This window comes from Phocoena sinus, chromosome 11 (assembly GCF_008692025.1).
Source record: "Phocoena sinus isolate mPhoSin1 chromosome 11, mPhoSin1.pri, whole genome shotgun sequence".
Classification (NCBI taxonomy): domain Eukaryota; kingdom Metazoa; phylum Chordata; class Mammalia; order Artiodactyla; family Phocoenidae; genus Phocoena; species Phocoena sinus.
The window spans coordinates 58,730,012-58,753,350 of NC_045773.1; positions in this window are offsets into that span (position 1 = coordinate 58,730,012).

Genomic DNA, 23,339 nt, shown 5'->3' on the forward strand with positions numbered 1-23,339 from the left:
TAATATAGTGTCAGACTTATTGTAGAAGCTCAATATTTTTTTTTTCTTGATGAATGCATGAATTATCCATTTACCCCCAAATTTTTTATTTCCCATGATGAACGTTAGAGTGAGACATAATTTTAGTCTAGAGACTATTACATTTAAGAGACAAGAGAAGCCTAAGTAGATCACTGTCTGACTACAAAAGTGAAGACTCCCAAAGCTGGAAGCACTGTGAAAAGAGTCTATGTTCAAGTCCAAATCAAAGAGAAAACTGATTTTTTCAGGACTTCTACAATGTATCAGCCTCAGTGACAAGCTCAATTTAATCAAGCTCCTGAAAGACTAATCTATAAAACAGATTGCTGATGTATTCATTCAAGTGAAATAGAACTTTCAAAGGTCAAGAATATTCTTGTCAGCTGGTCAGTACATCCTGATCACAGTAATAAAGCCTTTATGGAGAGCAGGTATCATCAGAATATTGCTGGTGAGCAGGGCAATTGGGAAGATGATCATAATGGTCAGGGCCATCTGGCTGTGATTGTCTGAGGCAGCCATCAGATACATGTCCCTCTCCTTGGACGGTCCTGAAATCACTCTGATGTATTCTTGCTCTTTTATTATCTTTTTTTGTGGACTCCATACAGAACTACCTTCACTTAACATATTCTCTTTCAAAATGTTCCAATAACCCAGAATAGATTGTCTTCTTTGTATATCAATTGCATTTCAGTAATGTCTTCTGAAGTTTATACCTAAATTCATTGACTAAAGTTCAACAATGCCTTTCTCATTTTGATTTCACTTAGGGAAGTATTTTCCCATGGCTATGAACTGTGTCTTAGCATGGAATTGTTGGTTATTGTTTTTGCAGATAGATGATGTCATATATTATAGGTTTAATTTCAATTACATTAAATTATCATGAAGTTATAATATATAATTTACCATAACCAAGTATGTGTAGTACATTTTTTTAAAATAAAGCAAATTGTTTAAACAAAGGAGTTCACTGGAGATATGGTTATTAAAAAAATAACAACCCAAAAGTAATCCAGTACATTGTATTCCAAAATATGAAATATCATGAAACTATTTTAAAAGCATGAACTCTAAGTAAAATATTTAAAATGTAAGTTACTGTGCCTTGATTCTATTTTGTTAAAAAGTGAGGGGGAATGTGAATAAATATACACAAATATATGTAAATATATATGTTTATATACTAATGTATCATGGAATTAGTGAAAGGTAATATTACATCAACAGGTTAATATAATCATTCAAAGGAGTAGATGGATGGGCAAATGAGGTGAAACTATTCACTGTTTTAATTAACTGTCCTTCATATTGATCAATTTGTTGCAATAAGCCAGTATTTTGATTTTTTAAGTTAAAAAGAGTAAAGGACTAATAAATTCAAATGTTGTACCCTTTGGGTCTTCATTTCCACTTTGATTCCATTCATGTTCATTTTCCATTCATATTTTCTAGGACTTAGTCTTCTTTGGTACCATGCTTTATGGCAGCTCAGAACGATTGATCATCTTGAAGCCACTCACAATATATACATCATTTTATAAGATTTTGTTGTTTTATTGATTTGGGGGGTAGATGTTGTTCCTCTGATTATTCAGTATTATTTTCTATTTATTCTATCTCTGTTCATCACTGTATACTTACTGGCAGGGAGAGGAGGAAGGCAAGAGTGAATATTTTGTGTGCTGGACAGGGAGTGAGTATTGGTTTTGGTACAAAGAGCTACGTGGAGGAGAATTAATTGACATGAAGGCACTCATCCCTGACTTACAATTCAAAGTTCTGAGAAGGACATCTAGATCTAGTCCCTATTTGAGGTTTTTATGGATTGAATTGTGTCCCCCAAAATTCATCTATTGAAGCCCTAACTCCCGATGTGCTGCTGTTTGGAGATTGCCTCCCCTTAGGGAGGCAATTAAGGTCCAATGAGGTCATAAACGTGGGGCCCTAACCCAATAGAAGTCCTGTCATTTTAAGAAGAGAAATGAGACACCAGAGCTCTCTTTTTCCCTCTCTCTGTCTCTATTTCTCTATCTCTCTCTTGCTCTTCCTCTCTCCGCACCTACCCCCCACCCTCTCTCTTCTATACACACACAGAGGAAAGCCATAAGAGGGCACAGTGAGAAGGCAGCTTCTCACTTCCACAAGCCAGTAAGTGAGCTCTCATCAGAACCCAGCCCCTTCCAACTCCTTGAGCTTGGACTTACAGCCCCCAGAAGTGTGAGGGGAATAAAGCTTCTGCTGTTTAAGCCACCCAGTCTGTTAGAGCAGTACAAGTAGACCAGTACAAGGGTTACATGGCTTCCTAAGACACGGCCTGCAATAAATTATGGGTTTATACTGGAACTTCATTAGCCTGTTATTGACAAAAACTGGAGGCTCCAGTAAGTGGGAAATTAGCACTGATTATCACATGAGATCAGAGACACTCACCATGTATGTTTCCCAGAAAAAATCTAATAGGACAATTCCTTAACTAATGCTACATGGAATACACTAATGAAAGGAGCCCCAGTATCTTTAGGAAGCTATCCTTTTTTGTGACTACCCTTCATAAACCAGGTTGACTGAGGGAAATATCACCACAGAATATGCTCCCCAGTATCAAGAGGAATCACGGAATTCTGCAAGGGCTGGAGTCACATGGCAGTCCCTTACCTTCAAAGACAGTGTGAATATGAGCTATTTTTATTCACAACAGTCCTGTATGTAGGCATTTTCCCACACCAACAACAAATTTTCTTAACTCTCTGGACACCAACTTGGTGTCCTAAACTGAATTCTGACACTAACTACCCAGAGAGTTAGCTTCAGACTCCACAGTTTTAAGGCTCAGACCCACAGGACTGTCCTTACTTAAACATCAGTCACAAGTACTGGGTACCCAAGGTACCCACCCTCCTGTCCCACAACCTGTCAGGTTCCATAATTTGCTAGAATGTCTCACAGAACCAAGAAAAGCACTTACTTGCTCTTACTGGTTCATTATAAAGGACATAACTCGGGAGAAGCCAAATGGAAGAGATGCACAGGGAAAGTATGGGGCATGTACACACATTCCAGCCCTCTCTGGGTGCACCCCCTCCCTGTACCTCACTGTGATTACCAACCCAGAAGCACCCTGAGTCCCTTTCTTTAGGGCTTTTTATGGAAGTTTCATTAGGTAGGCATAATTGATTAAATTATTGGCCATTGGTGACTGACTCAATCTCTAGCCTCTCCCCTCACCACAGGTCAGGGGGTGGGAGTGAAAGTTCCAACTTTCTAATCACTCCTCAGTCTTTCTGGTATCCAGCCCCCAACCTGAACTACCTAGGGAGCCCCAGTCATTTTCCTAACATACAAAGACATTCTTGTCACTTCAGCAATTCCCAGAGGTTTTAGGAGCTGTTTGCCAGGAACCAGGGACAAACACCAAATATTTATGTTTTATAATATCACAGAATATAATTACCACAAGGTGTAATACATTCCTAGTTTGCCCCTATGATGAGCTCATTGGACATATGCCTAAGCTGTGGCTCAAATCCTGGACTTAGAAGTGGAAAGTTGGTGAGCAGAAGGCAGATATTAGCTGCCTCATTGAAAAATTAGAGTTCATCACTCAGTTTCTGATGCCAGTCATTCACCAAAAACTAATGATTGAAAGAGAGACCTGGTCCCCTTGGCTGATGTATATATTGTACATACAATGTGTATACATATATACAACAAATAAAATTGTGATCATTTCTCCAAGAGACCTAAATCCATTTTCTTCCACAATCGTGCACTGGAGAAAGGAGAATACTCAGGATTTGTTGAAGCCTGTTAGATATGGGGCCTAAAGTGATATTAATAACAGAAAATTCAAAATGCCATCCTGTTTCTCAAGTTAGAAGGGTTCTTAAAGAACAGACAATGAGATACATATGTTCCAGAAGGTTGGAGATAAACTCCCTGACAATTCAGAGTAATGCCACATCTGTGGAGGTTGTAGGTGTTCAGTGATCTGGAGAATGCCAGGGCATACACACAAAGGAAAGGACAGATTACTTCAACTTGCATCTCCTACAATTGGGGGTTAGGCACTTTGGGGGCCTCTTTTGATATTGGTGACTGCATATATTGTACTTGGAAATAAACCTCTGAGTCACAGGACAGACTCCTGAGATTCTGGAACAAGACCTTAATTACTTTCCATATGCAAGACATTTCCTGGAATGTTACTAAGCATCTGATCTACAAGATACCACAAGCTACATGATTAGAGCTTCCCAACATGAACCATAAAATCATAAAAGTAGTCACAGAAGGCATCCATTTTGTAGAAGAAAAGGTACATTTGGGATTGGACCTCAACCTACCCAGAAGGCACAAATTGATTACCTGAAAAGGTGGCCCACATTTCCATGAAGACAGGTCACAAGGAAATCTTGGGAAGAGACATGAGGATGGATGCATGGGAGTGGACACAGAGCATACAGATATTTTTTTACCATGTTAACACTCATCAGAGAGCATCCATCACACACAAAAACATTACTGAACAATGAGATGGACAGGAATACAGCCAGTCTTTCTCTTCAGTCATCCCAGAGCTGATGCAATAGCCAAAAGATGGAGAAGGCATAGGAATAAGAATCAACTTATGGACCCAACAACTGTGCTCCTTCTCACCTGCCACTACTGAAGTCCAGTCTGCTAGTAGCAAAGACTGATTGTGAGCCCTCAGAAAGATGAACTCCTGAAGAAGTCCAGAGTCACATTATGGCATGTAGATTATTTCAGAACACTTCACTCTGTATGGGGTGGCTATTTAACCACAGTAGAAATCAATCTAATTACGGTTTGTCTTTTCTTCCTCTAATGCCCCCACCAGTATCCTCATCTGAGTGTTTACAGAATATCTGATTTATTATCATTCTATTTTCCACCATATTGACTCAGATTAAGGAACTCATTTTAAAACAAAGGAGTTATAAATTCCGTGCCTGCCCTGAGGTCTATTTATCTTACTCCTGCTTGATAGAACAATGAATGCTTTGTTAAAAGCTCAGCTGAAGTGATAATTTAAAAACAACCCCCAGCAGGGTTGAGCCCTCTGCTCCATTGTTGGTTGTATATTCTTCACCAACCAGCGATATATATAGTACTGGGTTCCAAGCAGCTAGAATTTATGGTCCAAAGCCAAGGGGAAGAAGTTGGATTGGAACTGAAGCCAAATCCAGCCTCTGTACCCTGACACTGGAGTTAAATCTCAGAGACAGAGTTTTAGGTGAAGCAGAAAAGAATAGCTTTATTGTTTTGCCAGGCAAAGGGGACCACAGCAAGCTAATGCCCTGCCCTGGAGGGGGTAGTGAGGCATTTTATAGTATTCAAGGAGCAGGGCATCGTCAGCTCATGGACATTCTTCTGATTGGTTGGTGGTGAGGTAATCAGGAGTCAGCATCATCAATCTTCTGGTTCCAACCATCTAGGGTCTTTGTGCTTGTGGGAAGAGTAGTTAACTTCTCCCACCTGGTGGGGATTTCAGTATGTGCAAAACAGCTCAAAGATATTGTTATGTGTATCCCTTGAGGGGGAACCAAGACCCCGCCCCAAGGCTGTGTTACTGTTTCTTAGCTACTCCTGTCTTGTCTCCTCTTCTCTCTGTGTTCCCTGATTAGCAACTGTTTGAATCTGCCCTTTGGATCTCAGGGAAGGTCATGGAGGCTGAATGAAGCCTATTTCCTTCAACAAGAAAACAGAAGACACAGAACTGCTTTTGTGCCCAGGATCCCCACAGGGTCCTGCTCACTTTCATGACCTTTCACCATCACTTCCTGTGTCCCAAATTCTGAATTTTCCTCTTTGTCCTTGCAACCTTATATTCTACCTGTCCTGGTTCTCAGACTCTGGATCAACTGGATCCCTGACTGAATCAACTGGCAAAGAGAATAATTATTAAATTGAATGACTAATCAATTTCCATAAGGACCCACAGTTGCTGCTAAAAATGGGGGAGTATATACGGTATCCAGAGTCTTTATCAGAGTAACTCTTGATGCATCTATGCCCAGAGATAATGGTTAAAGGGCTATAAAGAAACCTGGCACAACAAAGGCACATCAACTAAGAGCTCATCACTTAGGGATGGGGGTCTGGATCTCCACACAAGGGCAGCAACACTTAATGGCTCAAGAGCTATGTGAAGGTAAGGGCTATCCAGCATTGGTGGAGGAAGAGGCAGATTTTGATTAAAAGCAGTTAGCCTCAGGACCAGTCACAGCAATGAAGACTGCAGCTTTTTTACTAATATTCTTTCATTAAGTATTTGTAAATATGGCTGCTGGTACCACCTGGAGTGAGACCTTAGGACTTAACAAAGGGTACAAATGAATCTTAATGGTGTTGCATTTGGACTGTATTGTACATCTTTTAAGAATCACTTTAAAATCAAATCCTGTTGCCCTACCTATTCATCTAACTGGTGCTAGAGCAACAGATATCCTGCAGGCTTCCATCAGCTCCACACAGGAACAGACTGACAGTGCCTGAATCAGGCCTGCTCGTCTCCATTTTATTTAATGCTCAGGGTCTTCTATGATGCTGAAGGGTGACCACCCACCAGAACCTGCTTGGAAATTCCCTAGAACCCAAATGTGTGGAGAAGATAATGCCCTGTGGGGGAAACGCTTGGTCCCAGGTGGCCTCTAGAAGCTAGAAAACACAAGGAAATAGACTCTCTCCTGGAGCCACTAGAAAGGAATGCAGCTCTGCCAACACCCTGGTTTTAGCCCTGAGACTCTTGTCAAACTCCTGACCTACACAACTAAAAGACAATAAATCTGTGTTGTTTTAAGCCACAAATTTTATGGTAATTTCTTACAGCAGCAGAAAACTAACATGCTTCTTGACCCACTTTAATTAATGATTATTTCCTTGACCATTTCCCCTTTACAAGACGGCAATTACCTTCAGAGGGTCTTAATTTCTCCACCTCATTGTCAGGGTAGTATTTCAAAGTGCTACAACCTGAATTCCAGACCCTTCATCTAACTCCTATCCATTTTTCTGTCTTTACCCCTTCAGTTTCTTAATTTGAACTCTGACCCAACCAATCTGGCAACATATTTATCAATTAGATCTTTAGAAAGTAAGCTTTTTATGGCAGATATTTTTCTCTCTTTTACAATCATCATCAATGTGTATTTCCCACCATGAGTGGTATCTGGATGAAGGAGTGTTAAAAAACAAAATTCAGCTGAGTAAATCTGAAGATCTAATTGGCTTTATTGAACAACTCACGAATCCATAGCATCCCACTTAGCAAATAGAACAGAGCTCCGAGGAGCTGGACAAAATGGAAGGATTTTAAAGAAAAAGGTAGTGGGACGAGGAAGGGATAAACAAAAGAAATGATTGTTTCAGACAAGGTTACCTTCTTTTGGGGGAAGGCAGGGGTCTATGTGGCAAATTAACCTCACTGCTTCTGGCCAGGAAATTTCAGATTGACTGATTAAATGTCACACTGTTACCAAACCAGGTTTCGAGGTGCAGCAAGCCCGAGGTTTGCAGCAGAGAAAGGGAAAGGTGATTGGAGGTAAGAAAAAGGTGAGGTAATCAGTGTTCTACACAGGTGAATCTGAGTTATATGCTTCTTCATGGGACTTATGTTCAGAAAATGGAGGCATCAGCATGACCTGAAGGTGGGGTTTTGGCCCTCTGACATCAAGATGTCATTCACTGGACATTTGCACAGGCCCAGTTTTAGGGTCAGTGGTCCCAACCAGTTCAACCTAGACAAGAGCTGAGTCCAAGTTCCTGAAAAACTTAAGCCCCAGTTACTATAGTGACCTATGCGTCAGAGGGGGGAGGGGTGGGGGTGGTGGGAGGCAAGGGGTTAAGGAGACTTGTGATATACTATCTAGGCTTCATGAAGCTTGGCGGGTATGCAATTTGCAAAAATGATTAAGGCAAGCTTGATTAGTGAAGGCAAGTTACAAGTGAATAGCGTTTTTACTAAGCTGTTAGACAAGCCTAAGAGTTTCTGGATATGACATCATAAAACTCCTAGAAGAGAACATAGGCAAAACATTCCTTGACATAAATTGTAGCAATATTAGATGTCTCCCAAGGCAAAAGAAATAAAAGCAAAAATAAACAAAAGGACCTAATCAACCTTAAAAGCTTTTGCACATCAAAGGAAACCATCAACAAAACAAAAAGACAATCTACTGAATGGGAGAAAATATTTGCAAATGGTACAACCAACATGGGGTTAATATTCAAAATACACAAACAGCTCATATAACTCAATATCCAACAAACAAACAAAAACTCTAAAAATGGGCAGTAGACCTAAAGAGACATTTTTCTAAAGAAGAAATACAGATGGCCAACAAGCACATGAAAACTCAGCATCACTAACTATTAGAGAAATGCAAATCAAAACCACAATGAGGTATCACCTCACACTGGTTAGAATCAAGAAGTCTAAAAACAATAAGTGCTAGAGAAGATGAGAAAAGGGAACCTTCCTACACTGTTGGTGGGAATGTAAATTGGTACAGCCACTATGGAAAACAGTTCCTTAAAAAACTAAAAATAGAACTGCCATATGATCCAGAAATTCCACTTCTGGGTATAAATCCAGACACTAATTCAAAAAGGTACACGCACGTCAATGTTCATAGCAGCACTATTTACAAAAGCCAAGACCTGGAAGCAACACAAGTGTGCCCATCACAGACAATTGGCTTAAGAAGATGTGATATACACATATACACCCCCAAAAGGGAGAGGGTGGAGGAAGGGACAAATTAGTAGTAAGAAATTAACAGACACAAACTACTATACATAAGATAGATAAGCAGCAAGTGTTTAGTGTATAGCACAGGGAATTATACCCAATATATTGTAATAACCCATAATGGAATATAATCTGCCAAAAAAACAAAATCACTATATTGTACACCTGAAACTAATGCAATATTGTAAATCAACCATACTTCAATTAAAAAAAAAAACGAATTTCAGTTAGTCATCTCTTTCTGTAAACCCTGTGGGGCACAGGTTTAACATTCCTGGGAGGGGCTGAAACTGCAGTTAGGTATTGTCTTGATTTGCTGATGTGGGCTTAGCACAAGTGACTTCACTTTGGGCCTATTGTTTGTTTGTTTGTTTAACATTATATTAGTTTCAGGAGTACAACATAATGATTTGATATTTTAATTGATTAGACCCCATATAAAGTTATTATAAAATATTGGCTATATTCCCTGACTGTACATTATATCCTTGTTACTTATTTACTTTATACTTAACTGTTTGTACCTCTGCATTCCCTTAATCTATTTAGTCCCTGCCCCAACCCCTCTCCCCAGTGGTAGCCACTATTATGTTTTCTGTATCTGTGAGTCTGTTTCTATATTGTTATATTCATTTGTTTGTTTTATATTTTAGACTCCAATATAAGTGAAAACATACAGTGTTTGTCTATCTCTGGTTGACTTATTTTATTAGTTTAATATCCTAGAAGTCCCTCCATATTGTTACAAATAGCAAAATTCCATCCTTTGTTATAGCTGATATATAACAACTTCTTTGGCCATTCATCTCTTGATGGACTCTTAGGTTGCTTCTATATCTTGGCTATCATAATGTTACAATGAACATAGGGGTGCATATTTCTTTTTAATTTAGTGTTTCCATTTTCTTTGGATGAATACCCAGGAGTGGGAGTGCTGGGTCATATGGTAGTTCTATTTTTAGTTTTTTGACATACATCCATACTGTTTTCCAGTGGCTGCACCAACTTACATTGCCACCAGCAGTGTTCTAGGGTTAATTTCCTCCACATCTTTGCCAATATTGGTTACTTTTAGGTTTTTTTGATGATAGCCATTCTGACAGGAATGACGTGATATCTCATTGTGTTTTTGATTTGCATATTTCCCTGGTGATTAATGATGTTGAACATCTTGTCATATACCTGTTGGCCATTTGTGCATCTTCTTTGGAGAAAGGTCTATTCAAGTTCTCTACCAATTTTTTTTTTTTTTTCCAGTACGCAGGTCTCTCACTGTTGTGGCCTCTCCCGTTGCTAAGCACAGGATCCAGACGCACAGGCTCAGCGGCCATGGCTCACGGGCCCAGCCGCTCTGTGGCATGTGGGATCTTCCCAGACTGGGGAACGAACCCATGTGTCCCCTGCATCGGCAGGCAGACTCTCAACCACTGCGCCACCAGGGAAGCCCCTTTACCAATTTTTTAAACAAGTTATTTGAGTGTTGTTGTTGTTATTGAGTTGTAAGAATTATTTATATATTTTGGACAGTAATTCTTTGTCCAATATGCAATTTTCAAGTATATTGAAATGGGGAAGTATTTTCTCCCATTCCATAGGTTGTCTTTTCACTCTGTTGATTCTTCCCTTTGCTGTGAAGAAACTTTTTAGCTTGATGTAGTCTTACTTGTTTACTTTTGCTTCTGTTGCCTGTGCTTCTGGTGTCATATCCAAGAAAGTATTGCTAAGACCAATGTCATGAAGACTTCCCCTATGTAGTGCTCTAGGAGATTTATAGTATCCAGTCTTATGTTTAAGACTTTAATATATTTTGAGTTGATTTTTGTATATTATGGGTTCAATTTAATTCTTTTCCATGTGAATATCCAATTTTCCCAACACCTTTTATTGAAGAGACTATCCTTTCCCTATTGTGTATTCTTGGCACATTTGTTCACAATCAGTTGATGATCATGCATTGGCTTATTTCTCACTACTCTGTTCCATAAGTCTATATGCCCATTTTATGTCAGTCCAATAAATACTGTCTTGATTACTGTAGCTTGGTAATATATTTTGAAATCAGAAAGTGTGATGTCACCAGCTTTGTTCTTTCTCAAGATTGTTTTGGCTATTTGGGGTCCTTTGTGGTTCCATATGAATTTTAGGATAGTTTTTTATTTCTGTAAAAAAAAATACCATTGATATTTCAGTAGGGATTGAAAATAAATTAATATGGAAAACATCCTCAATGCATATAAGATAATTTTCCAATTTGGTATATTGAACCCTGGTATGGAATATTTTTCAAAATTCCAGGAAAAAAACCCAAAGCTACTCAACAAAGATTTCACACACCTCCAGTGGAGAATATTTACCCAAATTAAGGGGAAAATGAAATCTGAGTACTGTAAGGGTACACTATGTTCTAGGACAAATAATGTTGATCATATTGTATCAAAAACATTTTCTCATTCTATTACTGATTTTCAAGGATAAACAAAGAATATGTTAGGAAGAAAAAAACAAATCACCTTGAATACAAAAGCTGTGATAAAAGAACTAGTATCATGCTTTATGACAGGTGATAATGGAACAATATCTTCAAAATCTAAAGGAAAAGTATAAATCAATAATTTTACAAATAACCAATTCAGAATGCACTAGGAGTATAGGATAATAAAAAGTAATCCTCAAACAAAATATAACTCACAAAAGACTGAACGTTTGAATGTTTAAAAAAGGCGACTTGACTAATTTAATGGATAAGTATAAGTTTGGATTTCTAGCACTTGAACCCACTACCTATTTTGAAGGAATCCCACACAGGTGAGCTCTGTCTCAGGTCTCCTATACAGAATACAGAGGATATTAACTGTTCCCTTTTCCCATGTTCTGACAGCTGGTCTGTGGACTTGTGCAATAAGTGTGGCCAAGATGCTCCCATTCAATAGTGAGTGTGGCGTCCCGTTTAAGGATATTTAGATATTTTTATGGATACTGGAATCAAAGAAGTATACTGTTGAAAGGCAATAAACATCCAAAAGCCGGGCTTCCCTGGTGGTGCAGTGGTTGAGAGTCCACCTGCCGATACAGGGGACACGGGTTTGTGCCCTGGTCCGGGAAGATCCCACGTGCTGCGGAGCGGCTGGGCCCGTGAGCCATGGCCACTGAGCCTGTGCATCTGGAGCCTGTGCTCCACAATGAGAGGGGCCACAACAGTGAGAGGCCCGCATACCGCAAAAAAAAAAAAAAAAAAAAAAAAAAAAAAAAAAAAAAAAATCCATAAGCCTAGAAAGAAATAAGCAAGGGCAACAAAGTTCATCATTGCAATGTGTATCCAGTCTTTTCAATGATCAAATCAGTAGCAAGTGCCCAGCTGTCAAATGGTTAAATACTGAGAATGCTGGTCATGCAGTAGCATCTTGTTCATCACTTGCTTCTCTGATCCCTGCCTGAGCCTGGTTCTTTAACAATCCTATAAATCCTTTGAGCTACTCAATAGCATTAGAATAAACTTATTTATTCTCTCCTCATGTTACACAGTGAGTTTCTACTGTTGGTGACCAAGAACCCTCAACAATGCAATAATGAAATTCACTTAGCCAAAACATAAATCAAAGTTAAGAACTCGAGTTTTGAGTGGCTGGCTATAATTAAACAATTTTTAAAATTTCAAATTAGTTGAATTTTCAAGTTAAATTCAAATTAGTTTTAAATATATTTAACTTAATTTAAAACTGTATACTGGGCTTCCCTGGTGGCGCAGTGGTTGAGAGCCCGCCTGCCGATGCAGGGGACACGGGTTCGTGCCCCGGTCCGGGAGGATCCCACATGCCGCGGAGCAGCTGGGCCCGTGAGCCATGGACGCTGAGCCTGCGGGTCGGGAGCCTGTGCTCCGCAACGGGACAGGCCACAACAGTGAGAGGCCCGCATACCTCAAAAAAAAAAAAAAAAAAAACTGTATACTAACATATAGAAATACTATAGTGTTTTTATAAAACCATTTCTATGTGTCTTACTATTTGGTTTTGCATCTGTGTTTATCCTTCTAAAGATATATGGAAGAATATTTATCTTCTGTTAGTGTTTCTTACTTTGGAGTGTTGGGTTTAAGTTCATTATAGAAACTTTTTTTATACTTTTCTACATTGTTTAAAATATTACAAGGTATATTTGTAATTTTTATATAACTAACAAAATTATTATTTTAAAAAGTTAGAAAGTAAGATTTATATGGCTTAAAACAAATAATATTTGCAAGTTCTGTTTTCCTCTGAAAGGGCTACATGTTAGTCAAGGAAAAGGATTTGTGATTGAATGACAGCGTGCTGTAATGAAAAAGGCATTAAGACCTAAAATTATTCCAGAGTTGTGGCTGTGTTTCATTGAAATATTGATTACTTTCACTGGGTCTCTTTTCTTATCTGGAAAATGAAAGAATCTAACCAAGAGTCTTTTGGTTCTTACATTTATAAAATTCAATTACTAATGTTTAGAATCAATTATAAAGGCAAACAACTTCCATACATTATACATATCTTCTATATATAACTTGTACACACATTTGATGAGTATCTTTAAGTCAATGACACATGATCATTTTGTTCTCTTGTACAAGAAGTTTGGGGAATAATTTCCCTCATTTTTCTGTGAATTAGGTCCCATATTTGATCAGTAAGCTTCTTTGAGAAGTCCAGTTTCAATCATCACTTTATCAAATACTGTAAGCAAAAGAAAATAAATCAATTTCCTATTTTCTTTGCCAACTTCCTTAATTTTATAGAAACTGCTCCTAACTTGCAAGAAAAATAATGCCATATTAAACTTAATATAACATTTAACATGCTGGCACAGTTTAAAGCACTTGACATATATTCATTCATGTCATCGTGACAATGTTATCATTTCCTTTCTATAAAGGAGGTAATTACCCAAGGCCATACAGTGAGTAGTGGAAGTTAAATTTAAACCCAGGCACCAGTCTCCTGACTCTTCAACATAGCACAGTATGCAGTACCTTCTAAGAAGTTAATAGTTTGATTATGATCATCAATATGGAGCATTCACCATGTCAGACACTGTTAGGCACTAGAGATTCAAAAATGCATAATCTCCAATTCCTTCCTCCAGTAACATGAAACACATTGTTTATTTCTTTCTTCTTTTTTTTTTTTTTTTTTTCAGTACGCAGGTCTCTCACTGTTGTGGCCTCTCCTGTTGCAGAGCACAGGCTCTGGACATGCAGGCCCAGCAGCCATGGCTCACTGGCCCAGCCGCTCCATGGCACGTGGGATCTTCCCAGACTGGGGCACGAACCCATGTCCCCTGAATCAGCAGGCGGGCTCTCAGCCACTGCGTCACCAGGGAAGTCCTGTTTATTTCTTTTTTGTAAGCTTTTCCCCCTTTCCTTTTAGTAAAATAACCATAAAAATGGTAATATTGTATTCTATACTAAGTCACTGTCACCTCATTAACTTTCTTTACAACTTCTCAAAAACACAGGTTTTCCACTTGTATCAATGCAGTTTGATTTGCTTCCCTCATACACAAGTTGTTTGTTTCTCTTCAACACTCCTAATACCACATTTGAAAGTCCTTCATTGTTTCCCATCTGTCTGCCATCTCCTCCAAACTCAAGGAAAGCTCGGGGACTAATGTATCCACCTGCATCCTCTCTCTAGGAATGGGATCATTTGGATAGACAATGGTTTTCAAGTTTTCAATTAGCTGTAGGTCTCAGTAAAGCATCCTTTACATTGTTTCAAATGAAAGGGTTTATGTGCTTCTGTTTGAAGGTGTGTTTGTGTTGTGGAGGTCGGGAGGATGCAGAGGGAGAGAGGGGAGGGAGAGAGCTAGTGGTCAGAAATATTATAAATTCCTTCATTCTTGAAATGATTTTATTCCACTCAATAGCACTTAACTAGAATTAAATACCAATATTAAAATCATCCATTCATGTAACAAACATTTCGTGAAGTGCCTACTAAGCCCTTTATAAATTTCATATTATGAAAACAAATTTGATTAAACTATTAAGAACTTTGAGCTATCTAAATTAAAGATGTGTATATCTTTATAATATCTTTATGTATCTATATCTTCATAATATCCATTTTTAAAGGTCTGAGGCTTTTATCTTTAAATATCAATTTAACCATAAAATGCTGATTAACTAGTTAAACATTTAATAACTAATGAAAAAATATATTCCTCTGCTTTTATTATAAGCCATTATTTTATTCATTGTTTTGTATTGGTTAATAGTCACACACCGTAAGATGCCAACCAAAAGTCTTTACTAATCTGGTCGGAGAAAGAAACATCAACCCACCTCTGTGAAACATCTCACTGCATTGTATCAGCTGTTGAATTATCACTTCAGTTCTATCACTCCTATTCTTCATCTAAAAATAAAATATAAACCTACCATTATAAGATTAAGTAGTCAATATTCCTCATATCGTTTTCCAGATTCTGGAGAGAACTTTTGAATGCTGACTTAAAAAAAATTATAGATTAATTAATGGAAATATTTCCAGATACAGTTTTTCTCTAAGCAGCATTAGCTATGGTATCATTTGTCATCCGAAATTATCCCTTGAACTGCTGAAAAGCAGTTGATCCCTAACTAGCCAAAAAAGAAGGTAATTTGGTTTTCAAATGTAGTTTAAATTGACATGTTTTTTAATCATGTACTAGAGGACAAAATGTAGGAGTTTTGAAGTATAGGATGTGTCTACATAATAGCAACAGCCCCACCCTCCCTCAGCTAACCTAATATTTTAAATAGCAAGGAGTACCATTTGGTGAGACTACCTCTAAAGGCTAGTTTGTGTGAAACTAGCAAGTGCCTTGGTGTCAATGAACATTAGCTATCTGAGAATCCTGTTTTGCCTTCTGAATGTGAGACCTAAGGATGTGGATGGAAAAAAACTGTGCCATTTTATTCTAAAGGATATAGTTTTGTTGCATGTTTACGAAAATTCTGAAAACAACGAATTAAATGCAGATATTACATTAGAGAATTAGAGGTTCTCTCCTTGAATGTGAAAAGATAGTCTTTGAACAATGAAAGAGAAAATGTTAAGTTTTAAAGGAATGATAAATGGAATTTATACTTATAACCCTCTCCAAAGAAGAAAGAATGTGAACTCCACAGCTCTATTTTGTCCAGTGTTAGTCCATGTGGTTTTAAGAGGGATTTTTTGGGAAAAACTTTGCGTTAAAATAAATTAGGAAATACTGAGTTGAACAAAGTGAAACAAATGTCTTTATTACTGAACTGCTCAGATCCGTGGAGGTCCTACCTTATGAGTTTCTAAGAGGAGCACCTTGGCTGCAGTAGGTCAGCACACACAAGACAAGGCAAAGCAGGGTCTGAACAATTTGACTGGTAAAGATGAGACAAGACACTTTTAGACTCAGAGAGTTGATTATTTATACACTGAAAGGAAGATCTGCCAAAGGTGCCAGGTCCCTGCTGTCCTGTCCACACACCCAAAATGACGACACTGAAGTGAAAGGGGCTGATGACTCTGATGCGTTTTGATGTGCTCTAGTGGGTTCTAGACTGCAGCTAGGTGGTTCAAGACTCTGCAGCTCTGTTCTGAGGAGGGCAGGGCTGAGAACCCCACAATTCATCAGAACCCAGGAGTGATAGGAAAGAGTTTCACCTTATTTCTGGGTGTGTCTTTGAAGGTGTTTCTGGAAGATTGACATTTGAGTCAGGCCTTTGAACTTGAACTGGGACTTACACCTTTGGCTCCCCTGGTCCTCCGGGTTGGTGCTGGGACTCCACTACCAGTTTTCCTGGGCCTCCAGCCCAGACCTGTGACAGCAGGTCACAGAACTTCTCAGCCTCCATGATCACATGAACCAATCCTTCAAAATAAATCTCTTTCTGTCTCTCTCTTTCTCTCTCTCTTTCTCTATCTATCTATCTGTCTTTCTATCTATCTGTCTGTCTTATTGGTTCTATTTCTCTGGATAACTCTGACTAATGCACCAACCAAGTGTAGAGGAATGTACAAAGAGGGGGACAGGAATTTGAGGGGAGCAGAAGCTTCTATCCCAGAGGAGCAGAAGAGTAGAAACCAGGATGTAAGCAAAAAGCTACAGGCAGATGGGCTACATATGTAATGGATTAGGTTCATACGGGCAGCAGAATTCTTCCAAGCTCAATTTCTTAGGATGAACGAGGAAGTTCCAACTATACAGGTATATTATAGTCTGGTTTGAAAATATCCTTAAACAGGCTTATTCATGAAGCTCATCTTTCTACACACCACTCTCTGCCTATCTCCTTACTCTATATTTCAACATTACTGAAATATTCATCTGTAACTAAATAGACCAGGAACTCTAATGCTAGTAGGAATTAGCACATACTGTTCCTTGCCCTTGAGATGATCTTCCAGTCCACCACCTCCTGCTCATCTGGCCCAGTCCTGAAGGATAGGTGGGGGCAGCCATGACACCCAGGCCCACGCTCTTGGGCCTGTGATGGGAGTGGCAGCCCTGATGATCTCTGAATTACCTTCAAGGTAAATCTTCCACTGTCTTGAATAATAGCACCTGGTTTCTGATGAGTTGGCTTATCCATATAATCTTATCAAACAATCACTTGGCCACATCTTAACTGCTTTTATTTTTTTGAAATATAGGTAGCTCTGCTTCCTTTTTGCTTAACAATTCCATCTTCAAGTAATTTCTCTCCTTGCGTTTTACTATAAACAGTCGAGGAACGAAGCTGCACTACCAACACTTTGCTTAGAAATCTCTTCAGCTAAATGTCCAATTTCATTGCTCACAAGTTCTATCTTCCATAAACAACAGAACATGAACATGACTCAGCCAAGTTATTTGCCCCTGTATAATGAGGATCACCTGTCCTCTAGCTTCCAATACCACAGACCTCATTTCTGTCTGAGACCTTATCAGAGTGGCCTTTATCACACATGCTATTCATGAGTATTTATGTATTCTTTGAAAGGATTAAGGTTTATCTACAGCTCTCATCTTCTCTTTCCAAGTTCTCACCAGAATCACACTTAACTTTTGTATTTCCAGCAGGCACCTCCAAACTCTTCCAGTCTCTGCACATTACCCAGTTCCAAAGCTACTTCCATCTTTTTAGGTACCAATTTCTGTGTTGGTCAATCCGGGCTGCTACAACAAAGTACCATAGACTGGGTGGCTTATAAATAACATACATTTATTTCTCACGGTTGGAGAGACTAGAAGTCTGAGACCAGGGTGCCAGGATGTCAGGTTCTGGAGAAGCCCTTTGCTGTGTTACAGGCTTCTCACAGGGTGCAGAGCAGATAAAGGAAGTAAGCTCTCCTGTGACTCTTGTAAAAGCACTAATCACACTCCACCCTCACATCCCCATCTAATCCTAATTACCTCCCAAATGGCCCACCTCCCAATACCATCACATGGGGGGGTAGCATTTCAACACATGAATTTTCAAAGAGTACAACATTCAGTTCATAACAAAGTCATAGATCAGACTGGAGAAAGGACCATCAGAGGCAACAGAGGACAGACCAGGAATTTCACCCACTTGTGCATCAGCATCAAATGTCTTCTGGGAAATAAAATGATCCATATTCTAGATGTGAGATGAGAAAGACAAGTGGAGAAGAGGTCTATTAGCTAAACCCTCTTTTTTCATGCAGCATATAATTAATGTCTCCCCTAAATAAAAACCACTACTTTTGCAAAATATTTCACTTCAGCTAGATCACTCAAGCTTTTGGGAGTTGCCAACTAGATTAATTAAATTAAATTTTTAAACCAGAGTGATTCAGTACATTTACTCTGCAAAAACAGAGTCATGTAGGATCAGAGCAAGGAAAGATTTAGTGAGAAAAAAGAAGAAATGTATTTCAGATAGAAAATTTATAATTCCTTGTGCTGTTCCTGAATTTTTTATGTTAACTATTAGGTACACTGCCAACAGAGAAAAAGTGAATATTTTACTTCACTGTTTTTTCTTTGAACACCTACAAATTCAATTTAAGTTAAATTTATTCTGATTTCACTATATTTTTATAAAAAGAACAGAGAAATGACTTAATAAAATATGACCAGATGGCTTATAGACAAAGAAGCATCATCAATTTTTGTGTAAAGTTTAAAAATTACACAAAACATCTGTAGACTAGTAATGAGTTTTGCTATTTTTCCATTTTGTGCATATTCTTGTTCAAGATACATAATTAAATGTGCATTTTGTTACTGAAATCTTCTGACTCAGTCATTAAAATAAACTTTATTTTCAAAACGGTTGCACTCACATTTGTTAATCTGTTGTTTTATTTGTCTCAGTTTTCAAAATATAATTAATCTGTATTGATCTGCTTGACAAACAAAATGACCTCTTTTGGGAGCTATCATCCTATAGTTGGCATTGCCTTCTTCCCACTAAAACTCTACATTGGATTTAATCTTTTTAAAAAAGCTTACAAATAAAAAGAACATAGCTCTTGAATAATAAAACCATAAAAAGAATACTCAAGGCTCCCCAAATCTTGGCTCATTATGACCCTGGAAAAACTAGAGCATTAGGCCCCAAAGGCTATATATTTGAAAATATAATAAACTCTATGGTAAAGGGAAGAGTTAAAAAATATTTCTACCCAGTAACCACTTCCAGTAACAACTTTCTTTCCCAAATTTTCAATTAATTATATCATTAGTTCACATTTCAGATATGACTTATCGCTATTAAACCTAGTTCAGGGCTTCCCTGGTGGCCAGGTGGTTAAGTGTCCACCTACCAGTGCAGGGGACATGGATTTGAGCCCTGGTCCAGGAAGACCCTACATGCTATGGAGCAACTAGGCCCATGCACCACAACTACTGAGCGTGAGCTCTAGAGCCCACAAGCCACAACTACTGAGCCCACATGCCACAACTACTGAAGCCCATGTGCCTAGAGGCCATACTCCACAACAAGAGAAGCCACCACAATGAGAAACCTGCACACCACAATGAAGAGTATCCCCCGCTCGCCACAACCAGAGAAAAGCCTGCGTGTAGCAACGAAGACCCAATGCAGCCAAAAATAAAATAAATAAAATAAAATAAATAAATTTATTAAAAAACGTAGCTCAAATCAAGAATAAAATAGCAATAAAATTTCTCAAGGCAGTGCTTAAAATTTCCTATTGTATGACATGTGTATGTGTCAATTAATTTATGACAAAGGAATTAAGAATAAACAATAGAGAAAGGATAATCTCTTTAATAAATGATATTGAGAAAACTGGACAGCCACATGCAAAAGAAAAAAACTGGACCCCTGTCTTATATCATAAACAAAAGTCAACTCAAAGTGGATTAAAGATTTGAAGGTAAGACCTGAAACCATAAAACTCCTAGGAAAAAACATAGTAGATAAGCTCCTTGATATCAGTCTTCATGATTTTTTTTTCAGTTCTGACACCAAAAGCAAAGGTAACAAGAGCAAAAATAAACAAGTGGCTCTACATCAAACTAAAAACCTTCTGCACAGCAAAGAAAGCCATCGACAAAATGAAAGGCAACATATGGAATGGAAGAAAATATTTGCAAACCACATGCCCAATAAAGGGTTAATATTCAAAATATTCAAGGAATTCATACAACCCAATAGGAAGAGAAAAAAAGTTTTTAATTGGCAAAGGACCTGAATAGACATTTTTCCAAAGACATACAAAGGGCCAACAGGTACAGGAAAAGATGATCAACATCTCTAATCAAGGAAATGCAAACCAAAACAACAATGAGGTATCACCTCACACCTTTAGTATGACTAGAATCAAAAAGATAATAGGTAAATGCAAACAAGAATGCAGAGAAAAGGGAATTTTTGTGCACTGTTGGTGGGAATATAAACTAGTATATACATTAATGAAAACAGGAGGAAGGGTCCACAGGAAATTAAAAATAGACTTACCTTAAGATCTAGCAATCAGGCTTCCCTGGTGGCACAGTGGTTGAGAGTCCGCCTGCCGATGCAGGGGCCACGGGTTCGTGCCCCGATCTGGGAAGATACCACATGCTGCGGGGCGGCTGGGGCCGTGAGCCATGGCCACTGAGCCTGCGCATCTGGAGACTGTGCTCCACAACAGGAGAAGCCACAGCAGTGAGAGGCCCGTGAACCGCAAAAAAAAAAAAAAAAAAAAAAAAAAAAGATCTAGCAATCAAACTTGTGGATATATATCCAAAGGAAAAGAAATCTCAAAGATATATGTGCACTCACATAATCATTTCAGCATTATGCACAATAGCTAAGGTATGGAAACAACCTAAGTGTCCACTGATGGATTAGTGGATAAAGAAGACGTGGAATATATATACAAAGAAATATTATTCAGCCATGAGAAAGAGGGAAATCCTGCCATTTGTTACAACATAGTTGAATCTGAAGGGGATTATGCTAAGTGAAATAAGCCAGATAGAAAAGGACAAAAACTGCATAGTATCAATTGTATATAGAATCCAAAAAAAAAAAAAGTCAAACTCATAGAGGCAAAGAGTAGAAAAGCAATTGCAAGGGGCAGGGGGCTAGGGGAAATAGGGAGGAGTTGGTAAAAGGGTACGAACTTTCAGTTATAAAATCTGAGGATCTAATGTATAACATGGTGACTACTGTTGATAACACTATTGTATAATTGAAATTTGCTAAGGGAAGAGAAATTAAGTGTTCTCAGCAAAAAAATAAATAAAAGGTAAATATGTGAGATGATATGATGGGTAATTAACTTAGTAGAGGAATATTTTCACAATGTATACATATATTAAATCACATTGCACACTTTAATATCTTACAATTTTTTCAGTTATACCTCAGTTAAAAAATCTCATGTTATATGCAAATTGTATTTGAGAATTTTGTGAAAAGTGCATGCCACATCAAAATGAATAATTATTAAAATTTAGTATCGTGTAGTAGAATAGTAAAGCTGTACTTTTATAATAAATAGTAGTTTTGATACATATTGGTATGTTTTTGCCTATTTTCTCACTCTACTTTGAATATTCATGTGTTAGAATTATCCAAAATATCATCTAAAATATTGTAGAAGTATAGAGATTTTTACTGTTTGTTTTTATATAAAGAGAACAACCTATGTGGCTATGCTCTTCCTAAATTGTCAAAGAAAATTACTTGGTTTTAATACTATGATTATAATTCAGATGACAACATTTCACAAGCCAATGATTTGGAAGTACACCGTCTTATTTTATGTATTTTAACACGTTTATGGAGTATCTTAAAATCATAAAATGTGGGAAACTTATGAGAAACAAAGATCATACAATCATTTAATGTATAGGATTTAATCTTGGTTTTCATAAATAATAAAAGTGCTTCAATATATTTTTATTTTTCTAAACATCTTTATTGGAGTATAATTGCTTTACAATGGTGTGTTACTTTCTGCTTTACAACAAAGTGAATCAGCTATGTGTATATATATATATATATATATATATATATATATATATATATATATCCCCATATCTCCTCCCTCTTGCATCTCCCTCCCACCCTCCCTATCCTTCCCCTCTAGGTGGTCACAAAGCACACTGGGCTGATCTCCCTGTGCTATGTGGCTGCTTCCCACTAGCTATCTATTTTACATTTGATAGTGTATATATGTCCATGCCACTCTCTCACTTCATCCCAGCTTACCATTCCCACTCCCTGTGTCCTCAAGTCCATTCTCTAAGTCTGCGTCTTTATTCCTGTCCTGCCTCTAAGTTTTTCATAACCATTTTTTTTTGGATTCCATATATATATGTTAGCATATAGTATTTGTTATTCTCTTTCTGACTTACTTCACTCTGTATGACAGATACTAGGTCCAGCCACCTCACTACAAATGACTCAATTTCACTTCTTTTTATGGCTGCGTAGTATCCCATTGTATATATATGCCACATCTTCTTTATCCATTCATCTGTGAATGGACATTTAGGTTGCTTCTATGTCATGGCTACTGTAAATAGAACTGCAATGACCATTGTGATACATGACTCTTTTTGAATGGTTTTCTCAGGGTATATGTCCAGTAGTGGGAATGCTGGGCCCTATGGTAGTTCTATTTTTAGTTTTTTAAGGAACCTCCATACTGTTCTCCATAGAGGCTGTGTCAATTTACATTCCCACCAACAGTGCAATAGGGTTCCCTTTCCTCTACACCCTCTCCAGCATTTATTGTTTGTAGATATTTTGATGATGGCCATTCTGAGTGATGTCAGGTGGTACCTCACTATAGTTTTGATTTGCATTTCTCTAATGATTAGTGATGTTAAGCATCCTTTCATGTGCTTCTTGGCATTCTGTATATCTTCTCTGGAGAAATATCTGTTTACGTCTTCTGTCCATTTTTAGATTGGGTTTTTGGTTTTTGATATTGAGCTGCATGAACTGCTTGTAAATTTTGGAGGTTAATATTTGTCAGTTGCTACATTTGCAAATATTTTCCCCCATTCTGAGGGTTGTCTTTTCATCTTGTTTATGGCTTCCTTTGCTGTGCAAAAGCTTTTAAGTTTAATTAGGTCGCAT